The 24,781-nt window shown below is 39.7% G+C and overlaps 1 protein-coding gene across 2 annotated transcripts in view; it reads left to right on the top strand.

The window, feature by feature from the left end:
• The window catches only part of SOX5 (SRY-box transcription factor 5), a 1,186,854-nt gene that overhangs the window by 597,869 nt on the left and 564,204 nt on the right, over positions 1-24,781 (top strand). The gene's annotated exons all lie outside the window — the stretch shown is intronic.

Genomic DNA, 24,781 nt, shown 5'->3' on the forward strand with positions numbered 1-24,781 from the left:
AAAGAGTCCCTTGCAAAGCTTTGGGATTTTTGTTTTATTTCTTCCACATGTTCATGCAAAAAAAAAAATGTAAAGACTGCTTAAACTGAATATTCAGCATCTTTTGTAACTTACAGGAATAAACATTGAGCCTGACACCAGGTTTGTGTGGGAGTAAGGTAAATTTGGGCTAAATGACGGGTGTACTGTTTGGGTATAAACATTAGATTCCATATTGCAACTGTCTGTCACTACTCTTGTCATTAATCAAATAGGTACTAAAACGTACAGCAATGTTTAGCTGTATTTAATGTAGTTAGTTTTTATAATCATTGCTGGGAGCTCTCCAGGTGCAGGTGGTAGCTATTTTTATTTTTCCTGATTGAAGATTGTACAATCACTCTGTCTTTCTATAGAGTTAGATTCTGAGTGTACAGATTTGATCGGATGTGTTAAATATGTATGTGTGCGAGATAAGCCTTGGGTCTCTAACTCAAAAGGTCTGTGGTTCAAGCTCATCGGGAGAAAGATGAGGCTGTCTCCTCTCGTTAACCTTCACAGTCTTGGAAACCCTGTGACTCGGAATTGACTTGATGACAGTGGGTTCTTTGTTTAGTTTTGGTGGCAGTGTAAGATTGGAAACGACTGAATGGTCGAGGGAGGATAAATATATTTTTTTATTATTGTGAAGTGATGGTAATTCAGGCATATCTATCTATTGTGCTGATTTGTTAGCATCTATCGTAACCACATTGAACTATGACAGAAACAGAGATACCTATATTTTAATTAAACATTAGCAGTTGTACAGCATCCTTAGGAAAATGTTATTGGAAAGTTTCCAGTGCATCTAATTTACTGTAACGCACAAAAATTTAAACACTTAAAGATGCTACAAACATAATAGCTCTTGATATTCCATCTTATATTATTTTAATTCTCTCATTCTTTAAATGGCATGTTCAAAAGACCAAGGGGAAAGAGGGGGAGGGATGTACAGTGATAAAACAGTAACATGTTTGATCACTGAAATTTTATTAGGAATTTATCAACAAGGAAGTGATCTGACATAATCTCCCTGATTTCTTTACGTGCAAGTTTCCTTCCGTATGCTCTCTAAGAGATAGCTGAGAGAGTGACATACTAGGGAAGTTTCTGAGTAATTGTGATAATTACAGCTAGATGAAATTGTCTTTTCTTTCCGTATAGTTCTGTACAAACCGCTTCAATGTATTGCTCACTACACCTGTTACTTTTCCTCTTAAATTATATTACAATTGTGTGTTAGAAATGTAATTAGAACTTGGTAGAATCACTATTTACAATTCCTGGTTTCTAATGAAAATATTTATTTGAAATTGGTAGCTGATCTTTCAAGGATTCTGAAGTGTTTTTATGGCTTCTCATGCCTGCTTGGCAGTTTGATTAAAAATGGTTATAAATCAGTAAGGAACGTTGCAAATTCGGTGTATGCTGTCTTTAAAGCAACAGTAAATTGTTCTCCCAGAAAACTAAGAGGCCATTTTTACAGGAGGTAGTATGAAAAGGTGTTGAAATGGAAAGGAAAAAAGAACAAAACATAGGAACAATTGAGATTAAAATAAAGATATTTGTGTGGGGGTCTAACATTGTAATTAGCAACATCGCTCCCTCTCCCCACCATTGGTTGCTGTTCTTTTACAAGATGTTCATTGACTAGCAAATTGGATTTGAGCTCGTAACGTATGCTGTAGGAACCAGCTGAACTCACATTCTCCAAATGCATCTATTGTTTGCTTCCTGCAGAATAAATATTGCAATTCTTGATGAACAACAGCTGCAAGGCTTGCATGTGGTTGCATTCCTCATGGGTTCACCGGAGGAAATCACTTGTGCACCACTGGCAATTTTTAGCTGAGAAGAATGTATATTCCATCATAAGATATCAACAGCAAGGCTTTTGATATTACTTTTGAATATAGTCTCCACTTTTTTTGTTGTTGTTTTCTGTTAACTGTGTATTTTATAGGTTGGGGAAGGACCAGTCTTCTACTCCAGGATTGTTTCTAATTTATCTAAACCTTTAAAATATACCTAAGCAGTTAATATGTTCATCTGCAGTATATAATACCTAAACATAAGAGATAGATCGTCCCTGGAGGAAGACATCATCTTTGGTAAAGTGGAGGGACAGTGATTGAGAGGAAGGCTATCAATGAAATGGATTGACACATTGGCTTCACCAGGGGGATCAGGCACAGGAACAGTTATGAGGATTGTGTAGAACCAGGCACTGTTTCATTCTGCTGTGTAGGGTCACTATGAGTCAATCATTGTGACTAGCTTCACCTAACAACAACAACGAGCATATTATATATTGAACTTCTAACTCTATGTGCATGTATGTATTAATCCTTAGATGTGTTCTTCATGTGAAAAGGCTTTAAATAAAGTAATGGAAAAGTGCCTAAGAACCAATTGACAATAGAAATAGAAGATATCTCATCATAATGCTTCTAAAGTAATATATATTTAAAGTAGCTTTTAAAGTATGTGGACCAGTTTACTCTTTATATTTTTATTTTATTTTCCTGGTCAGGTGAGGAGTAGGCATTCTGCATTGTTAGCTCATAGAGAAACAGGTAAGAATGGCTCCAATAGACACAACCCTGCCTTGAATGAGTGGCTGTGGGTGCACGTACCACTAGTGAACATCGGTGACAGGCAGGAGTGCTGTCAGGAGTCCTGTACTCACTGATTCCTGTATAAGATGAATGACTTGACCAGGTGAGCATGTCTGCCAAATACGGGAGCCTGTGATGGTTTCTGAACCTGTCTTAAGTTTCTTGTTAGTTTCTAACACTGATCTCTTCCCTTCCTTCAGTTCACTGAAGGCATTCTCTGTTCTGTATATTGTTCTAGTTCATCATATGCTAGGAAACACTTCACCGCATGACCTTTTTTTTCCTTTTAGGAGCATACATTTTAATATCGCTGAATGTCTTATAAGGATAAATCCCATCTTGCCAATGAAACGTGTAAGCAACTGAAGGAAAGCAACTTTGCTCCATTTTTCTTCCTTTCCCCTTCTTTCAACACATTGCGAAATAGTTGTCATAGCTATTGCAAATGTTAGTAAACTTACCAATTCAGGAGCAGACTTCCTTAGAGCCCATGTACTCTACTTGAGTCAGCACCAGAGAAATGGAACTTAGCTAACACTTTTTAGTAAAGAATATTTGACTAAGAATGGGTAATCAGAACTCTAGTTCACATTTTTACTGTTTTAACTGGCTATGTACCTATGGACATATAACTTTGTGCTTCAGTTTATTCATCTCCTAAATGAGGGGAAAAGCCCAAGTGAAACCTTTGATTCTACAAAGGACACCTTGTGCAATATGGGCTCCTTGCTGGGCTGCTCCCCACAGCATCAGCAGGTGGAAACCACCAAGTTGCTCCGCTGAAGAAAGATGAAGCTTTTTATCCCTGGAAAGATACGATCTCAGCAACCCACAGGGAACAGGTCTGTTCTGTTCTATTGGGTCACTGTCAGTTGGAATAGAGTCAATGGCAATGGATATTTTTTATCTTACTTTTAATTTGGATAAACTATCATGCGAAAAATAAGCTTTGCTTAACATTAATATATATATTAATATGGATATATATTAATAATATATATATATAGAGAGAGTCTTTCTTAAAACATTCTTACTCATTCTTTGATTAATTCTTTCAATGAATATTTATTGGACACTAATTATGAGCCAAGTGCTATAAGTTAATTTCGTATAAAGTCTAAAACCACATATTCATTATACATGGGCAAACATATTTAGCTCTTGATTCATCTACATCAGCAGTTCTCAACCTGTGGGTCATAACCCCTTTTGGGGTCAAAAGACCCTTTCATAGAGGTCACCTAACACCCTCAGAAAACACATATTTCCAGTGGTCTTAGGAACTGAGACACCACTTCTCTATTCGTCTCCAGGCGAGTCTGCCCACATGCAGATATGCCCACATATAAGTACCCAGCATGAAGACTGTTACCCATGCTAAAGGACAAAATTTCATTTATTTTTAATTAGAAATAAATATTTCCCAATATATAATTACATATTGTTTTGTGACTAAACACTATGCTTTAATTATGTTCAATTTGTAAAAATGAAAATACATTCAACCTATCAGTTACTTATATTATGATTCATAAATAATAAAAGTACAGTTATGAAGTAGCAACGAAAATAATTTTATGGTTGGGGTCACCACCATCTAAGGAACTGGTCGCAGCCTGAGGAAGACTGAGAACCACTGCTCTACATGGTGGGGATAGTAGTAACTGCCATGTGCCATTGTGAGGATGGAAGGAGGCAGTACAGTCAAGCATTTACCAGATAGAATACGATTCATATTATTATGAACCCTAGAGGGAGGGATAGAACTGCCCTGGTAGGTTTTCAGAGACTAACTCTTCATGGGAGTAGAAAGCCTCCTCCTTCTCCCTTGAAGAGGCTGGCAGTTTCAAACTACTGCCCTCACTGAGAGCAGGTCAACATTTCACCATTTGCCACCAAGGCTCCTCGATCGTTTGCACAGGATAGTACAAATATCACATACTTGGGTGTAAGAGATTCAGAATTTCAGGGTCAGTTTTATGTTAGGCCAAGTGGCCTATCCTTTCTGTAGGAAATTTGTGACAAATACCTGTCAGCTATTGCACTGGGATTAAGTGAGTTTAGACTGAAATGATGTACAGACACTGAAATATAACATTCCAGCAGAGTTCTCCAGGCAAAAACAATCTAGGGAACACTATCTAGTTTGTGCTATGAAAATTATTCTATGAAGTTCAGAAGAGTAGTTACTATTGGTGGAGAATTGACTGGGAAAAGATGAGACGGGGCCATCTGTGGTGATGGAAACAAACAATATCTTAATCCGAACATGATTATCTGGATCATATGTTCCAAATGTATTTGGTCTAATGCCCCCTTTACAGAAAAATATTACTCAGCACCCCTCTTTCAATAAAAAAAAACCAGATACTGTAGCCATAATACAGGAAAAAGTGTAGGAATCTGCTCTTGCCACCCTCCCCAGAGCATTCCAGTGTGCCCAATGGGGCAGTAGCAATCACTTTGGTAAACACTGACATAGATGAATACATTTGCAAGAATTCGATACTCTCGTTTATTCTAAAACAGTACATTTTACACCTAAACATATTTATTATCACCCATCAATACAATTATTGATTCTATTTTATAACTAGAAAGACAGCTAAGGATAATAGTATTTTTCTAATGCTCTGACTAAAATATTGTTCCTATGTGATATAACTTTTTTTTAATCAACTATATAAAAATGAGCTAAGGCCCAGTGATTCCAAGAATGTTCTTGTACCAGAAAAGTCATTGGAGGGACACTTCTACGTATTTCATCACCCAATTGTTTCAATTTGGCACACCATATTTTAAGATCTTTATAGCCTGTTTAGTTCTTGAATCGACTCTATTTCCCTGGTGCAGACAAAACTATACATTATGAAGTATTATTTTTACTAGCGATTGGTCAAAAGGGCCTGATAGGACTGATTGCTTCTTTCTTCATGTATTTTCAGGAGATGGGGGAGCCGCTTATGATTTATTCCCATCAAGCTTGACTTGGAATTGGGTCTGTAGGAAGGGGCGGAACTGGCGGGGGAGGGAGAGGAAGGGACAGTATAAATATATACATACAGTGAGTGAGAATAAAGAAAGGCATCTTTTGTCAGGCCTGGTCGAAGAAGAAGTTTCTGCTTGCACTGTTCAAGATAGGCTGCGAAGATTAGCTGCGCCGCAGCTAAGGCAGGACAAAGATGGGCTGTGAGAGGATCAGTGGGTTTGCTCAGCGGAGCTCGGAGCTCGCTCTAGTTGTTGACAGATTTAACTGGTGTAATGCTGGGCCTGGCTAGCTCCTCCCAGTGATTGTCAGGAGGCAATCGGTGCAGGAGTAAATGGCCATGTGGAGTCTACCGTGAATTCCCTATTTGTATAGTAGCTGCAGCTTGGGGTTGGGATTTAATATTGAATGGACTCCAGATTGTCTAAATTGCAATCACAGTGTTTATTTAAATAGCCTATGGGGACCATTAAAACATTTTAACTTTTGCTCCTATGTTTCTCATGTTATGAAATCTTGAGGCACATTGGGGAGAAAAGAAAAATCCAGCCTTGTAAAAGCATTAGGATGCTGAACGTTCTCCCTGCTGCCAAAAATGCTTCCAGAATTTTAGTTCTCTGAACTAGCATGTACCATGATGGATGGGATCCTGCTGTGGTCTCTAACTAGGGGATTTTTCTTGGGCAGATTCTCTAATCTGTCACTGTGTAATCGCTGCTCTCTCAGCTCGGGAAATCCCTTCCGATGCTGGCTCTCCATTTGTGACGTGAAAGCCTGCTCTGCAGACAATAATTTTTACATGTCTGTGACTTTAACATTACGTAAAACAAAGCACCTGGTTGCTGTACAACTATTAAACTCTGAACTTTAGACAAAGGAACGCTGTTTCTTTTACCATCGTGGCAGAGCCAGGGTGATGATGCCATTTCTAGTGTGGTATGCAAGGTCCTGAACTTGGGGTTCAGAGGAAGGGAGAGAAGCATGTACCTATTTAGAAGGTAGAACTATAACACATGACGGGTTTCCATGCTCTGGTTTAACACAAAGAAATGAAAAACGCTTCACAAACGATTGTCACTCTAAGTCCTATCAGGGGTTTGCTTCAGTTGGGCTCTTCCTCTGGAAGACTCTGCCTTTATTTAATTGTATGTTTGAAGGCTCTTAATCGGGCGTGCATAATCTGGATGCCATGAGCTGTTAATGCACTCCGCTGCTAACTGAAAGGGCAGGAGGTTGAAGTCCCCAGAAAGGGACTTTGAGAGAAAGCCCTGGCAAGGCGCTTCCAATAAAACCAGCTGTGGAAACCTCGGAAGTACAGTGTGATCCTGACTCACGTGGGATTGCCATGAGTCAGAATGGATTATACAGCAGCTTTTCATTTAAAAATTCTTTCAGATGTGTGGTGTCCCATTTGGCAATACTAAATTTTGAAGTTCCAGCTCTGGGTAAGAGGACAAGATGCGCTTCATTAGACAGGTCAGGGCATTTGCCCGTGCCCTTAAAACAAGTGCTCCGTATCCTTTTGACTCCTGTAGCCAGTGTCTCAAGGACCCCGGTGGCAGAGTGGTTACATTGGGCTGCGATCCGCAAGGTTGGCAGTTCAAAAACCACAGGTGAAAGAAGTGACTTTCTACTCTCTGAACGAATTATATTCTCGCAAAGTCTCAGGGGGGAGTTCTTCTCGGTCCTCTAGGGTCATTATTAATTGACATTGACTCAAGACCAGTGACTTTGGTCTTTTGAGTCACTGTCTTAATATGTGGTCAATACTTTGGCATTTGCTTTTCTTGAAATATGCAACATGAGTGGTTTCGAGGAGGCAGTAGATGGATCAGCCCTGTTATTGTTATTTGCCGTGGAATCCGTTTCAGCCCAGTGCCACTTCATGGGGTCAGAGTAGAACTGCCCTATGGGGGTTTCAAGGCTGGGATCTTTAGGAAGTGCACCACTAGGCCTGTGTTTTTGTGGTGGCCTTTGGGAGATTCAAACTGTCAGCCTTTTGTTTGGTTGCTGAGCAGTTAACCGTTTGTCCTCCCCACCCCTCTCCCAGGAACACCAAATCAGGCATAGAAGGTATTAAAAGGAAATAATCCCCGTTTTTGAGCAGGCCATAGCCAATTAAGTAGCTGTATAATGGATGCAAAGAACTCCGTTGGCATAGTGGGTTGCTCGTTGGTTGTTAACTGCAGGGTCAGCAGTTCAAACCCCCCATTTACCCCATAGGAGAGAGATGCGGCTTTCTGCTCCACTTCAGCCTAAAACCCGGCGGGGGGTGGGGGGGGCGTTCTACTTTGCCCTTTAAGTTGTGAGCCAGAGTCACGGTAGTGAGTTGAGTACAAGATGCAAGCAAAGGAATCAAGATTTTGTGAAACCTACCTCAAACATCTGCCCTGTGTGTTCTATATACCTGCCTCTCATATCTGATTCTTTATCTGGACATTTTGCTTCCCTTATCACTCTTACCTTATGAGCTCTGACGGTGTAACTGGTGACACATTGGGCTGCAGAGGGTCAGCCGCTCAAGCCCACCAGCTGCTTCCCAAGAACAAACACAGAAAGAAAGAAAACCAACCTCACTGCCATCTAGTTGATGCTGTCTCAGAGTGACTCTACAGGGCAGAGTAGAACTGCCCCTGTGAGTTTCCGAGCCTGTCACTCTTTTAAGGAGTAGAAAGTCTCATCTTTCTCCTGCTGAGAAGCTGTCAGTTTTGACCTGAAGACCTTGATGATAGCAAGCCCCATGCATAAGTAGTACACTACCAGGGACTCGTTCTGCTAGAGAAAGAGGAGCCGTTTGCTCCCACGAAGTTCACCAACGCAGAACACCACAGTGCAGCTCTGTTCTGTGTGAGTTGCTATGAGTCAAGACTCAATTGAGTGATAGTGATATATATCTATATCTATATCTATCTATCTATCTATCTATCTATCTATCTATCTATCTATCTATCTATCTATCTATCTATCTATCTATTATAACCATTAAAGTTTCTTCTAGACTTGACCTGAGTTGCTTATTTATTTTCTGTCTCACTGTTGCTTTCTTGGTTTTTAACTGCTTGCTCTTCCTCCCTCTCTTCGTTCATGATTACTAAAGTATTGCGCATCATGCAAATAAAAACCGGCTACAAAGAAGGGAATGAAGAAAGAGGTCTTGCATAGTCGACAAAATGGAGGGCAAGTCTCAGAATAATGAGTTGTTCACACAAATAGCTTTGTAGTTTTAAATTGAGAAGGCTTTTCACTTATTTTCAGAGTTGTACAACATAGTAATCTCAAAGTTTCTTTTTTTATAATGAAATATTTTTATTGGGGGGTTGTACAACTCTTATCACACTCCATACATACATCAATTGTGTCAAGGATTTTTGTCTATTTGTTTCCCTCATCATTTTCAAAACATTTGCTTTCTCCTTGAACTCTTGGTATCAGCTTCTCTCTCCCCGCTCCCCCTCCCCTATGGACCCTTGATAATTTATAAATTATTATGATTTTGTCATATCTTACACTGTCCGACATCTCCCTTCACCCAAAGTTTCTTTTTCCAAGTATTCGTCAAATTTCTAAGAACACTCTCCCTAGGGTGAGCACCCATCAGAAAGGAAACGTGATGTGGAAAGGCATTGGAGTTGCAACTGCAAGGGAATCTGTATGGAAATTATTCTATTTTTCAAGGGCAAACCCTTGGTACTAATGCTTTTCATGGTTGTTTTGACCATATTACATTTTGCCAAGGCGCGAGACTGCTTTTGGAAGGTTTAGAAGTATCCAGGGAGGTGCCTGCCACTTCGATTATTCATACCCAGCTCTTTATTTTTATTTGAGACATAAAATAAAAACACACCCTGGCTTCTTCTCAGCCTCAACTGCGTTCATTTTAAAAACAAACCCCCAAATGACCAAATGGCAGCAATACAAGTTTTTGCTTCCCCACCCCCCCGGGAGTGAGTCATCTTTCATGTTCATCAGAGTTCATTTATGGAAGCATTAAATCCTGGTGATGGCCAGGCCACTTTGAGACAAATTAAAATGGGTTGGGACTTGGTAGGAATTGGAAAGCAGGACTGGAAGGGAAAACCAGGGTGATGGGATGACTCAAAAAGTGACCCTTTGCCTTTTGAATCTGGATTGAGCCACTAGTAGAATCTGTTCCATCCAAAACAATGGCAATTTTTAGGTAAAAGGTTACAGTGGAATATCTGACCAACCGTGTTGTGTCCAGACAGCTCCTCTGCCCCCCGCTTAGTTGAAAATCGGTATCATATTTTCCTTCTTATGTCTCTTAAACATTTTTAAGAGCGAACTTGAACTTTTAACCCTCGGAATATTTCATAAAAGCAATGGCTTTGTTTTCAGAAATGTGTAAAATGAGCCCTACACAAATGTACCACATTTTCTCTACTCGGCTCTTCTGATCAATGTTGACATCTATTTCTCTGTGTATTTACCTTCTGGAATTTGCTGCTCTTCTACTTGTAAACAAGCAATGTCAAGTCTAGTTATATTTATTTTATAAAGATGTTTTCTTGGAGTTTCTGAGTGTATACTTCTAAAATGAATTATTTCAGAGATTTAAACAACCTTGTCTTGAGCACCTAATATCTCCCAGATTACCTTGAGCTTTTTAGTACATCTTCATTGGAACCTATTTAGACTATTTTAATTTATATTCTTGAATGATTTCTACATGATTGATGGTATCAATTGTAAATTCAGGTTTTGATTGAATCTTAAACATGCCTCCACAGTCAGACTTGATTTTGTTGTTGTTCTCACCTGTTAGTTCAACATCATGCATATGTTTAAGACATGTGCGTGTTTATCAACCTTTCATATCAATTAATAATCAGCAGCATAGTGTGATATTTTTTTCAGATTTATATGATTTGGAAAGTACAGAACTAGAGCCACCTTAATCTCAGGTGCTTCCATTCACTTTAATTGATACTCGACTAGATATCGTAAAGAACCCTAATGGCACAACAGTTAAACACTAACCGGAAGGTCTGCGGTTCAAATCTCTCAGCTGCTCTTTGGGAGGCAGGTGTGGCAGCCTTGCTCTCTGCAGAGTTGCACCTAGGTCTCCTTTACTCTGTGCTTTAGATTGCCGTGAGCCCACAGGGACTGTGTGGGCAGCAGGTTCAGTTTTGTTTGGTTTGCTGTGGTTCATTAGACTGTAAGTTGCCCACGACACTAAAATATTTGTTCAATGGAAGAACAAATGCATAAATAAATCAACTAGCATTATCCTTTCTAAAGACTCAATCTCTTTCTTCCTGTAGTTGACTATATCCACACCCAACTCAGAACTGGTTCAGGATTCAGGTGGTTTTGTAATGATGAGCGCTGGGACTTTATGCCCCTAGGAAGCAGCATCATTTAAGGCCAGAACTCATACTCCATGAAAGGCAACACTCCAGGCACGATGTTAAGACTGTTGGGAAGGGCTGCAGTTGATCATTGGTGGGTGGGTGGTATCTTATAGAGAAAAATCGTGGATGTTAACATCGAGAACATTTGGTGATTATTCCATTTGAAGGCATCTTACCACAACCTTGAGTTATTAGTTTATAGATTCTGGAATCCATTTCTGTGTGCCCCTAGTAGTTTTCACAGAAAAATGGCAATTACCTGTGGAAACTAGACTCTGCTCTTTGATTAGCAAGAACATCACTTCAACTTGACACCCACCTGTAACTGATTCTCTTGCTCTCTCCTCATACCCCTCTGTGCCCCGCACCGCCCACTTTTCAGCAGTTTACATTGTGGTACTTCCTCTTCTCTAACCTTCAAGAGGCTGTGGAGCACACAGACATCAGACAAGACCTGGAGGAAGGGGAAGATAGCAGAGCTTCATTTATCTGCCAGTCATAGTCATTCTTCTGATAACTGCAGGAAGAAGCTGACCCTTCCACATCCTTAATTCCCCAAACTGTGCATTTTCACACCGTCAGTATAGAGCCAAGTCTAATCTTCCCTTATGAGAGCTTTCTTCTGTTATTGATCTCAATTTTAGAAAAGAATGCACCTGTAAATCAATGATAATTACCTTTTAGTTTACAGTTTCAATCTCAGTTAAAAATATAGAATCTCTGCAGAGTATGAATAAAATTTCTTTGACTGATATCAAAGGTTTATATCTTTATGCTCCAGTTTTCTTCTGTGAAAAATAACTAGGTTATAAACGTTGTCATATGAATCCATCCTTTCATATCATGGCTATTCTTTTATTATTATTAGGCAAATTTTAATAGAACTTTTTTGACTTACACATTAATTGTTTTGTTATTATAATATGTGTTGAACATCTGCTGTTTATCAGGCCTTTTTTAGGGCTAGGATACTAAAAGGAGCAAAATAGAGGTTCTGATCCACAAAGCCCAGTGTCATGGGAAGTGTGTCAACAAAAAAAGAAATTAAAAATACCTTTAAATTGATTATGCACATTAAATGTCTCTCTTGCTTATATTATCTTTAATGCTGTGTCACTATAACATTATAAGGTGATTCCACATTGTGTTTGTGTTTCATTTCATATACATGAAAGCAGTTTGCTAATATAATTCTAGACATATAAAGTGTTGGAGTTAATAGCACATATGCCCTTGATGATAGAACTTACCTATGTCATAGCTACTATATAATTCAAATGAACTCAAATCCTCCTGCAAGAACATACAGATCCCTGGATAGGCACTGATGGATAAAGCAATCACTTATGAGCTGAGAGGTTTGCAGTGCAAACCCTCCCAGAGATCTGCCTTCAGAAGGACAACAGCCTTGAAAACCACACGGAGCCATTCTACTCTGCACACCTGGGGTCCTCCTGAGTCAGAATCCTGTCGACAGCAACACACACAAGTATAAAAAGTCATCTTATGTACGTAGGATATATTACTTTGCACTCCCTTAGGATGCGTTTATAGTGTCTGCAGTTATAGATAAGCATCTTAGTCAAATCAAATGCTGGCGGGGGGGTGGGGCCCACATCCTGAGGGACACTATAAAAGGTACTTGAAAGGATTGCTTTCAGAATCGGACATATGTATCTCATTGGTGCCTCTAATTGAACTATTTGATATTTATGTTGCATTTGATATTTTTAGACCATGCGCTAACTATAAAAACTATAGATATGAATACGCCATGAAACTGAGCTTAGGGAATCTCAAAGTTTGAACCCATCATAAGTGTATCTTTTTTTTAATACTTTAGTGCTGTGGTCTAGTATGTCACATTTAAAGTTTATGTACAATTTTGTATATTTAACTAGACTTATTAACTTACTTCATGTTCCTGTGATACAAGACATTTTATTACTGATAATTGCCACTACTGACAAAAACAGAAGCTCAGAGATGTTAAGGGAGATGTAGACTAATTCAAAGATAAAGTACCATATGTTAGAACATGATTTTCTCATTCTAAGTCCAGAGGGTCCCCCCCCATTTCATTGCTTTTGCTTGCCTTATATATAGTGAGGTTTAAAATTTAGAGTGTTTCTTAACAAACTACAGATACATTAGAGTATTCAGATTCCTTAATCGATATAAAAATGATAATGTTCCTAACCAATGAAAAATGAAGTCATTTGACATCCTAAGTAAAGCCAGACGTCTAGTCATTGGGAATGGCAAGGATCCCCTTTTAATAGGATTACTAGTACATTCTAGAAAGGTATGACAAGCGGCAAGGAAGCCAATCTTTGGAAATAACATACAGACGTGCAGTACGAGAGCCAGTATCTGACTCCCTCCACCCTAAATGTCCCTTCTATCCCAGCCTCCTCTTGGTCTTGCTAGATAGTGTCATATTTGCTCTTGGAATCTTATGTTTGGTTGTCATCTGCTCATTCATTCATTCATTCATTCATTCATCCATTCATTCAACATTTATTGTGCACTCATGTACCAGAACAGGGCAAGGCACTGGTTATAAAACTATGAATAAGACATGCTCCCTTCCCAAAAATGAAGCAAACTATAAGCAATTAGCACAGAGATGTGAATAAGGGTCCATGCTATGATTTCCCAACTCTTGACAATTACCAGTGGAAATATTGGTTGGAGAAGTGCGTGTGTGGGTGAATTTCTCAAAAAGGGTTGAAATGTGTTATAGCTACGCATCTGGCAATACTTAAGAATTATGAATGATTTCATGTTTCCGTGGGCACATGGTACATTATAACACATTGTGTAATATGTTGGTTGATAAAGCACTTGGTGCATCGTGCCCTTCTTCCTTCGCCCTTAAACTACTGTACACACATTAATCCTCATAATATTGCTCTTACGATTTGTTGTGATTGTCAATAATAGCAGTGGTAACTAAGGTCTATAGTTGAAGAAAATGAGACACGAAGTGTCTTGCCCAGGCCACTCCACAAAAGACTGGCAGCGTCTCATCTCCTAATCCTTTCTTCAGTTTCTAAGAACGCCTTTGAAGGACGTTCTAGCTTGGATATTTGGTTCCTTCATGTTTGTATGACTCAGTATGATCCCTTGTATAGACAGCAGAATTTTTGGTGGGTGGCCCACTGGCAAGCTCTACCTCTTCAGGGCTGCGCCTTCAGAAAGCTGTGGAGTACCCCACCCTTGTACAACCTACCGCTTTTTCCTCCTGAGCCACCATAGTTGAAGAATACTACTCTGTAATAATGGGTGAGTCGGTGTTGGCATGGAATCAGACTATGGTAACAGATTCCTTCTCAGTGTCTGCCACATGTGGACATTTTAGAACTGCTGATGTTTGACCAGTAGTCAAACTATTTCCTTTTTGGCCAGTATCTATATTATCCTTACATCCAAAGGCATTCTCTGACACACACCACAAAGGGAACTACACTGAAGATCAGTTTTGCTAAAACCAGAAAGGGAAGTCAGACCTAAAGGTGGCAGTGGTGCCAGACTCAATCTCAGTTAATGCTTATTGGCGTTGAATGGAGAGCCCTGGAAAGGAGAAGAGGAGTGGGATTTCCATTAGAAAACAGTGCCTTTCCTTAGCCTGGCCCGATGTCCGTCCCTTGCTTGTTAGTGATGTCATCATTTCACCAGCTCTCCTGTTGAAACGTGAGCCTTCCAGGTGAATCTCCAAACCTACAGAATACAATTCCTCTAGGAATATGATGGTGTGATTTGATTACAATTAGTTGATACAGCTAGTTTAATTTTGGTTTGAATCTTTAACACATCTCCACCCCCACCCCCCGCCCACACACACCCTCTCTCACATTGCTGTATCGAGAGAGAACAAGGCTCACACTGGAACACAACAGCGATTGGAAGCCATGTTCCGTGGAGCAAGAAAACACTGTAGAAAGTTATGACTGGAAAATCTTGCTTTGAAGTTCGTGTGATGGACACAGGAGTTCAATACAGTTTACATGGAGCTATTCTTGCTTCTCACACTGTCAGTCTTATTCAAAGAGGGATCTAAAGAGAAAAATAGTTTATTTTTGGTTAAATGGATGCAATGGGTATATGACAACCATGGAAGCTCTAAGTGACTCAGCTATTACTAGGGACCTACTTACTGACCTTAGACTTTTGGGGTGACATAAAGTTCTCAGAACCAAAATGCTTATTAGCTTTTTATAATGCCCTAGGTTTAGAACGTTATACACAAGGTGTGATTAAAGCAAAAACAGAATAGAGCAAGATTTCAATTTTTTAAATGTTATTTCTATCTAGAGAATCCACTGTTTAATATATGACTAAACTATTTGCCTGCAAAATGGACATCCTAATAACTTGCGGCTTGAGGTGCTGGCTCCTTTACTGAGGTAGTAAAGCCAATTGAGAATGCTATATCTGGCCAAGGAACAAGGGGATTGGATGCTTTGCATTCCTTGCTTTTTATTGTGTGCTGTTCCTTTGATAGCAGCTCATAGCAATTCTAAGGACAAAGAAGAAATGCCCATGGAGTTTTCAGTCTTGTAAATCACAGGGCATCAGACTGTTATATCTTTCTCCTGCGCGCAGGCTGCTCGGTTAGAATGATGGCCTTTAGGTTAGGGCCCCGGTGCTTTCACCAGTAGGTCTCCTTCTCCTGCAGGCTTCTTAACACTCACGCCACTGTGCTTGGAGAAGACTTCCTAAAGGGGACTGAACCATGGCAAGTTCTTCTTTCTCCTCACCCTGGTTTTCATCTGAGATCTCTGATTTCAATGTGGAAATCAAACAATAATAATATCCCGAATCAGAAAGAAGCTCACATTTAGGTAACAAGAACAAAACAAAAACAACACTCATTTTTGGGCAGTCGGCTTACAGCGGTTCTGTGGGGTCCTTGAGAGCTGCTCCAATGGGTTTCCAGTGCTGTAACCTCTATGGAAGCAGACAGCCACGTTCAGTTACAGGTATTGGGTTGAGTTCTCCCCAGGAATGAATTATCTTATGCGGTGGTTTATTAGCTAGGGCACTATTGGCCCTAAGTGACAGAAAGCCAATTCCAAATAAGCTTGACCATGAAGAAGGAAGTTGTTGGTAAAAATAAATGAAAATGTCAGGTGTTACTTAGCTTCAGGCACAACCAGATTTCAGAATCCGTTACTCTCTCTGTCTCATGTTCATATATCCATATCAATATATCTAGCTACATATACCTAAATGTAGATTTACGTATTTGGTTTTTCTCAGAATTTATTTTTTCTAACATATGCTGCTCCCATGTGATATCTGACCCCCACAGCTCCAACTTATTATCCCCAAATAATAATAATCAAAATTGTGACTTCTTTCTCTGTAATTCTATCGCAAATCCTTCACAGGTCTGTTTTAATTTGGGTCAATACCTGAACCAATTCTCATAGCTGAGATAGTATAATGTGTTTTCTGCATTGATTTTTTTTGGCCAGGGCACTACCATCAAGTCAATTCTGACTCACAGCAGTCCTATAGGACAGGGAAGAACTGCTCCTCGGGTTTACAAGACTGTAGCTCTTTGGGGGAGTAGAAAGCATCCTCTATACTCACACGTTCACCTGTGCTCACAGCAAATACATCGGGGAATGTGCATCCTCACTCATTCTGTCTGACTCTCCAGCCCTAGCCCATGTTCCTCCTAAGTGGAAATGGCATGGTTGAGAATGTGAGTCAGAATCTCTAGTGTGATGCCTGGCTTCACCTTGCTGTGGCCTTGGAGATGGATATAATCTTTCTAAGCTTTAGTTTCATTACTCATAAAGTGGGGAAATAATCTCTGTGGCTCCTAGTACTATTTGGAGGATTAAATGACATAAATCTGTGTATTGCTTCATTCAGAGACATAATAAACAATAAGTAATGGCTATTATAGATTTCAAAAAATGATTACAAAACTGTACCTCATGTCATCACTCTTGCTTTTTTCTTTGCCGATTTCCCTTAAGAATAAAACTGGATAAAAACCCAAATGATCAACTAATTCAAATATCTAGTTTCTTCTACTATCCAACACTCCTGATTGCATTCAAGTAGTTTAGTATTTTATATTGGTATCATTTGTACCTGCCAAACTTATTATTTAACTCAAACCAAAATGAATCAATGCAATTCCAACTCATAGGGGCTCTACAGGCCAGGGTAGGACTGCCCGGTGGGTTTCAGAGACTATAACTTTCCCAGGAGCAGAGCCCTCATCTTTGTGGGTGGAGCTGCTGATAGTTTTGACCGCTGACATGCCTAATGGTTACCCGCTCAAAGAGTAACCACCACACCATAAATCGTTATGGAAATAGAACCTCTTATCACCAGGGTTCCTATGATTTAACTCTTACTTAGTGAGGGTGTAATTCTGTATAGGAAGGGAGCTACAAATCACAAATGTGGAATAAATGAGTTTGGGGTAAGACATGCAGATCTATGCCTGAGAATGTGCCAATCCCCTGTGTACCCAAGTCTCCATTCTACTCCTACAACATACATACACCTCCATAGGGAATTCTTCCTGGGAGCCTGCTGTAGGGAATTAGTCTTTATTTCCTGGTCTCTTTTACTTTTGAATAATGTTGAAATAGCTTCCTGAGAATGGAATTTTCTTTATTGAATGTAATATATATATATATATATATATATATATATATATATATATATATATATACTAGACAAGTTGAAGTATCTAAATGGTTCCAATTTTCTAAACTGTTTGAAAATAAATAGATGAGTAGATAAATGGATCAGTAGATAAGCAGGCCTGTGTGTATGAAAGAGACTGATTAGAACCCCCCTGGACCAATGACTTTTGATCATCTTTCAGACCTGGAACTGAAGACATCCCATGCTTCAAATTCTAGTCAAACGATAGGCCTAGCAGATAAACAATCTGCCAGCCAAACCTACTTGCAGTGTTAAAAAGCAAACATGTCACTCTGAGGAATAAAGTGAACCTGACCCAAGTGATGATGTTTTTAACCGTGTGCTAAGCATGTTGAAAAGGGGCAGCTCTTAAAAACTCAAGAAGAATCAATACATTTGAATTAGAATACTGGTGGAGAATATGGAAAGTGCTATGAGCTGTCAGAAGAGCAAGCAAATCTGTCTTAGAGGAAGTACAACCAGAATGCTTCTTAGAAAACAGGAAGCTGAGACTTAGCTCAAGCACTTAGGACATACTACCAGGAGGGGCCAATTCTTGGAGAAGGACATGATGCTAGGCAAAAGAGAGGGTCAGCAGGAGGGAGGAAGGCCTTCAAAGAGATGGGTTGACATAGAGGCAGCAACAGTGGGTTCTAAGGTAACAACTGTGAGAATGACATGGGACTGGGCATTGGTTTTTTTTCTGTTGTGCATGATGTCACTCTGACTTGGAGCCAACTCTGTGACGCCAGACAATGACAGCATAAAGTGAACAATAACACTGGGGTGTGCAACTTTCTTGGGCCAGTTGCCCATATAAAATCCACAGAGCACATTTGCTCATGGAGAAAACTCAGAGAGCAGAATAGATGAAAAAAGGTGATGAATGGAGGAAGTAGGAAGAATGGTGTTATATGGTGGGACAGAAGTGAATGTCAAAAAACATATGCGTAAATGATTGAGCAGAAAACCATTTACCTCTGTAAACTTTCTCTCAAATCACAAGAAAACGTTTTAATAAGAAACCATTCCAATGGCTTGAATTGCACAGAAATGAAACATGTTTTACTGAGATTAAGAAAATTAGTTATTTAACAAGTGTTACTCTGCTAAATATCAATATAGCCTGTGTCTCTCTCAGACAATTGGAAGTTTTAAAATACTGAAGGTATTTTAAACACTGGGTGATTTATAATATGGATTTTCTATTTTAAAAAAACCCACAGGAGATTCATTTTCAAAATAAGGTAAGTTTCATGCCAGAATTTTAACATTTAAATGTCTTAGAGGTTAGACTGCAATAATCTATATGAAATATGGTATGTATGTGTTAGGGGTTTGAATGTATTGTGTATAATTATATAGAGACTATCAAGTGATCATTCAAAGCTCCTTAAAAGGTGCAATGCAGTGAAATAGCATAGTTACATCAATGGAACATTTCTCTAGAATTCACTGTAAAAAGAAAACAAAACAGAAAACCAGCCTGCCAGTCTATTCAACTTCTCGGCAACCCAATGTATTCCTGTGACATTTGAGAAGCCGATTACTAGGTCTTTTTCGCCCCAAGCAGTCTCTGGGGGATCTTGAACTGCCAACCCTGGGGTTAATAGAGGAGTGCAACATTCCAGGGGCTCTGCAAAGAAAGCAGGTATCTGTAATATGAGCCGTGACAGGCACCTATGAGCGGAGTTTTTTCCCACCAGGGTAAGTGGCTTAAGGAGCCAGGTAACTTATAACTGCCTTAATTAAAATAACAGCAACAAAACAAAACAAAACAAAAAACAACTGGTGGGGGTAGGAGTGGCGATTATAGCAAACTAGTCAAGGTTTAAGATCGCTGACGCTTTTCATGTAGTAAACAAACAATAAAATAAAAACAAAACCCACAAACACAATTGGAGCACTTCAAAAATGCAACATTTGAACTGCAGCCTAAAGGCACAAAAGCCTGTATCTTTTACCCAAACTGGGACAATAACCATTTCTTCTGTATTTACAGAAGTTTCTTTTTTTTCCTCAGAAAAGTAATAACTCTTAGTAAACAAGAAAGTGCTGCTAGCACTTTGAGGTTCTCGACTAATTTCTTAGCAAGGAAAATTGACTGTGTCCTCGTTGTACTTAGTGTAAAAATAAGAGGAGAATCTTAGAGACGAAAGTGATTTTTCTAGTTAGTTCCCTACAAGGAGACATATTGATTTCTGTTGGTAGTACGCCTCTCTGCCTAGAGATGTACATTGTGTCCAGGGGTTCAGAAAACGGAGCTTTTAATTCTTTGTAAATAGTAGCATTGTGTAAACGGGGATTTATTTTTTATCTACAACTACAAAAATATTGTCCACGTTGATGTAGCATGAATTGACCTTTTGTTTCAACGAGGGCGGTGTGTTACTTGTTATGGAGTGACTCCGTTTGCCCATGCAAATAAGCACAAAGCCAGGATATTATCAGGCGATGGCAAAATTAAGAGGTAGGTCAGATTTAATGGAAACATCTGTCATTAACCCTTTTACAGAAACTGCCTCAGGGAATCCTTGCAGATAAAAGCTATACTTACCTTGCTTTGCAGAACAGCCAAGGGATGGAAATCATAATGTGAAAATTCTGTTCTGGGGGGCTTCAAGGATGGCACTCTGAAAGCATGGAAGAAAGCGGAAGACAGATTTATGTCTTTCTCTTTGCAAAAAATATTTTAAAACTGTGGGGGCGATTAAGACTGCTATTGATGTTTAGGTTTTAAACCCCTAGAATTGTCGCTGCTGTTAATTATACAGTATGCCATCCAATTGAGGGCCGTCTCTTAAAAACCCCTGAAACCACACATGAAACACTCACAGGCTCTTTCTGAAAAGGTAGAAGATACACAGCTAACAAAGACGCATACAGTCCTCGTGGAATATGGTCATAGAATTTTGCCTTATACAATGTTTTTAACCTAATATGTATATTACAATTTTGGGTCATATAATGGTAGTGATAAAAATTAATTTCTCTGACATTAATTCTTTTTTTCTTAGGAAGTTAACTATTTTTTCCTTTTTAAATCATTTTATTAGGGGCTCATACAACTCTTATCACAATCCATACATACATCAATTGTGTAAAGCACATTTGTACATTCTTTTCCCTCATCATTCTCAAAACATTTGCTCTCCAGTTAAACCCCTGGCATCAGCTCCTCATTTTTCCCCTCTCTCCCTGCTTCCCCCTCCTCCTTCCCTCATGAACCCTTGATAATTTATAACTTATGATTTTGTCATATCTTGCACTGTCCAACATCTCCCTTTACCCACTTTTCTGTACTCCATCCCCCAGGGAGGAGGTTATAAGTAGATTCTTGTAATCGGTTCCCCCTTTTCAACCCACTCTCCCTCCATCCTCCTAGTATCGCCCCTCACACCACTGGTCCTGAAGGGATCATCCACCCTGGATTCCCTGTGTTTCCAGTTCCTGTCTGTACCCATGTACATCCTCTGGTCTAACCAGATTTCTAAGGTAGAATTGGGATCATGATAGTGGGGGGCAGGGTGTAGTAGTAAGTATTAAAGAACTAGAGGAAAGTTGTATTTTGCATTGGTGCTATACTGCACCCTGACTGGCTCTTCTCCTCCCCATGATCTTATGAAAGCTTTATAAGGATTTATTTTTATATACCTATATTTATGGGTAGGTTTACATTTGCAATGAAATTTAAAATAAAACCTATACTAATTGTTATTAACCTTATTTTAAAACTGTTTTTAAAAAGTATACAAATTTAACAGGAAATGTTTGTGATAGTCATTTGCTAGTGGTAAAAATGTGGAGTCCTGGTTATTTCTACTTAAAATATTTTCAAAATGTATTTTTGGTGTTATTGTCACCATGGTATGATAATTCTGAGAATTATTTTGCCCCTGCTTTTTTTCCCCTGCTTTCTTTTTTGATTGAGGTTTTTTGTTTTGGGCGTTTTTTAAAAACCATTTTATTGGGGGTTCGTACAGCTCTTATCACAATCCATACATGCACCCATTGTATCAAGCACAGTTGTACATTTTTTGTCATCATCATTCTCAAAACATTTTCTTTCTACTTGAGTCCTTGGTATCAGCTTCTCATTTTTTTGCCCCTCCCTCCATCCCCGCTCTTCCTCCCTCGTGAATCCTTGATAATTTATAAATTATTATTTTTTCATGTCTTACACTCTCTGATATCTCCGTTCACTTACTTTTCTGTTGTCCGTCCTCCAGGGAGGGGGTTATATGTAGATAATTGAGATTGGTTTCCCGTTTCTCCCCCACCTTCCCCTCCTGATGTCACTACTCTCATTGTTGGTCCTGAGCAGTTTATCTGTCTTGAATTCCCTGTGTTTCTAGCTCTTATCTGTACCTGTGGACAGCCTCTGGTCTAGCTGGATTTCTAAGGTAGAATTGGGATCATGATAGTGGGGGTGTGGTAGTAAGTATTTAAAAGAACTAGAGTAAAGTTGTATTTTTCATTGGTGCTATATTGCACCCTGACTGGCTCACCTCCTCCCCGTGACCTTTCTGTAAGGGGATGTCCAGTTGCCTACAAATGGGCTTTGGGTCTCCACTCCACACTCCCTGTCATTCACAACGATATGCTTTTTTGTTCTTTGATGCCTGATACCTCATCCCTTCAACACCTTGTGATCATGCAGGCTGGTATGCTTCTCACATGTGGCCGCTTGTTTATCTTCAGGCCTTTAAGACCGCCAGATGCTATATTTTCTGATAGACAGGCACCATCAGCTTTCTTCATCTCATTTGCTTATGCACCCATTTGTCTTCAGCAATCCTGTTGGGAAGGTGAGCATCATGGAATGCCAGCTTAATAAAACAAAGTGTTCTTGCACTGAGGGGGTACATGAGTGGAGGCCCAATGTCCATCTGCTAACTTAATACTAAACCTATAAATATATGCACATAAATCTAATTCCCCATTGTAATCTATAAATATATTTACATATGTACATGTCTGTAGTTAGACCTCTATAAATGCCCTTTGCCTCCTAGTTCTTTTCTATTTCCTTTTACTTTCCTCTTGCCTTCATTTGCGTTTCATGCTCAGCCTTCATTTGGGTTTCAGTAATTCTTCTTGGTTACGTTGTCCTAGATTAAGCCTTACCAGGCCTCCTACACCTTCCTCGCCATGGATTTTGGATTTCTTGTTCTTCCCTTGTCCCTGGGTTTGTTAGCACCACTTCCCTTCCCCTACCTCCCCCTCTTCCATGTCCCCCTGGAACCATCAGTCCCATTATTTTCTTCTGCAGATTGTTTATACCACCTATTTTATCTAGATAATCCTGCAGAGATAATGGTATACACAAAAAACAAGACAGAGCAAAACAAAGCAACAAAAGAAGACAAAGCAACAACTATAAAACCAACCAGAAAAAAAGAAAATCCTTTAAATAGTTCAAGATCTATTTGTTGACCGTTAGGAGCATTGTTTGGTCCAGTCTGATGGGGTGCCATGCTCTGGCCCAAAGTCTGTTTTTGGTATTCCCTGGGGACTTTGTTGCTGTGCTCCCCTTGCTGTTCTGTTACATGCCCTTAGTGTTTTTGCCTCGGTGTGGTGGGGTCCAATCAGGCACAATTCCTACATTGGGTCTCCAGTGTTGTCCCCTGTAGCACTATGGGTCAGTGAGGAACATCGTTTCTCATAGTGGGGCTGGCCATATGGTCCTCACTCTGCATTGGCTGCTCTAAACAGGAATATCATCCTCAGGGCTTGGTGGGCCAGGATGTGCTCCACTCTCTCTTCTTCTCCCTTCATTTGCTCCCATGTGCTCTCTGATCAGACATGACCCTTTCCCGGAGCTGCAGATTCACTGCTGTCCTCGGGAGAGAATTCTTCTGAGGGAAGGGGGGCCGTCCTTGTAGTTGGGATTGGGGTTCCCTGCTTTTCTTAATACTTTAATTAATACATTTAGAATATTTTATTAATTAATCCTTGGTGTATTTTTCCTTTAGTTCTTCACTTCATACTATGATAGAGCTTCTCAAATTCATGGGGGGAAAGAAAAAGGATGAACAGGTGATGGAATTCTTCCATAACCTTTTTAAAGCCCCCCCTTTTTTTCTCCTATTGGAAGAAGGATGCACAGATTAAAATGCATCTCCTTTTTAAGTGCTGCTTCTTCTAAAAGAGGCTTTGGTTTATCTGGCTAAAGAAGCATTGTAAAATGAACAGAGAGGCCATTTGCTTTCTGTTTCTATAGACTTCTGATACAATGTCTGCTCTCCTCCATTTGCGTAGGAGAGCTCACCCAGGTTTAGGGAAGAAGTAGAATTAGCGAGTAGAATTGTGTCCGCCTCACTCCCCAAAGCCCGGGACTCCAGTTGCATGGGATGAATTTGAAAGTTTTACTTCCCGAAAGATTGAAGGACACCCCCTAAAGGAAAATGAGCAGAATCATGGGCATTTATGTGCTTCTAAAAATACGAGTCATTTTGTTATTTTCAACAGTAGACTTTGAAAAGTATTGTTGGGCTTGTGAGAAAGCCCCAAATCTAAAGTGTCAACTTACCGAGGTAAATGGACTAGACATCATACAACAGGTGCTTCCTTTTTACTAATTCTTATTTTTACTCAACCTGAATTGTCGATTCAAAATAGTATCCATCACCCATGGTCTCTTTGGGCTGTGCAAATGTAGTTCTACTGTCAATGGGTCTGCCAGTCTTGGAATGTGCATTCTTCTGAGCGGGGAACAAGTCTATTTGCACAGACGATGGTATCACTATTTCAACAGCAGGCACCATCAGGCACAAAATTAGTGTGTTCTTGCTTCAGTGGTAGCTCATGCACACAGTCACCTCCAGTGTGTCACTCTGGTACCGAAGGGAATGGTGGAAGACTTTTAAAAACCCAGGCACTGCAAAGGAGCCTCTTACACAAAACAAAACAAACAAATCCACTGCTATGCAGTTGAGGCTGACTCACAGTGAACCTCTGTGTGCTTCTCCCCAAGACTGTACGTGTTTACAGGACTAGAGAGCTCAGTCTTTCTCTGACCGAACTGCTGGTGGTTTCGAACTGCTGTCCGTGTGGATCCCTGCCCAATGTGTAACCACTGTCCCACCTGGGCTCCTCCA

The sequence above is a fragment of the Tenrec ecaudatus genome, chromosome 6, assembly GCF_050624435.1.
Source record: "Tenrec ecaudatus isolate mTenEca1 chromosome 6, mTenEca1.hap1, whole genome shotgun sequence".
Classification (NCBI taxonomy): domain Eukaryota; kingdom Metazoa; phylum Chordata; class Mammalia; order Afrosoricida; family Tenrecidae; genus Tenrec; species Tenrec ecaudatus.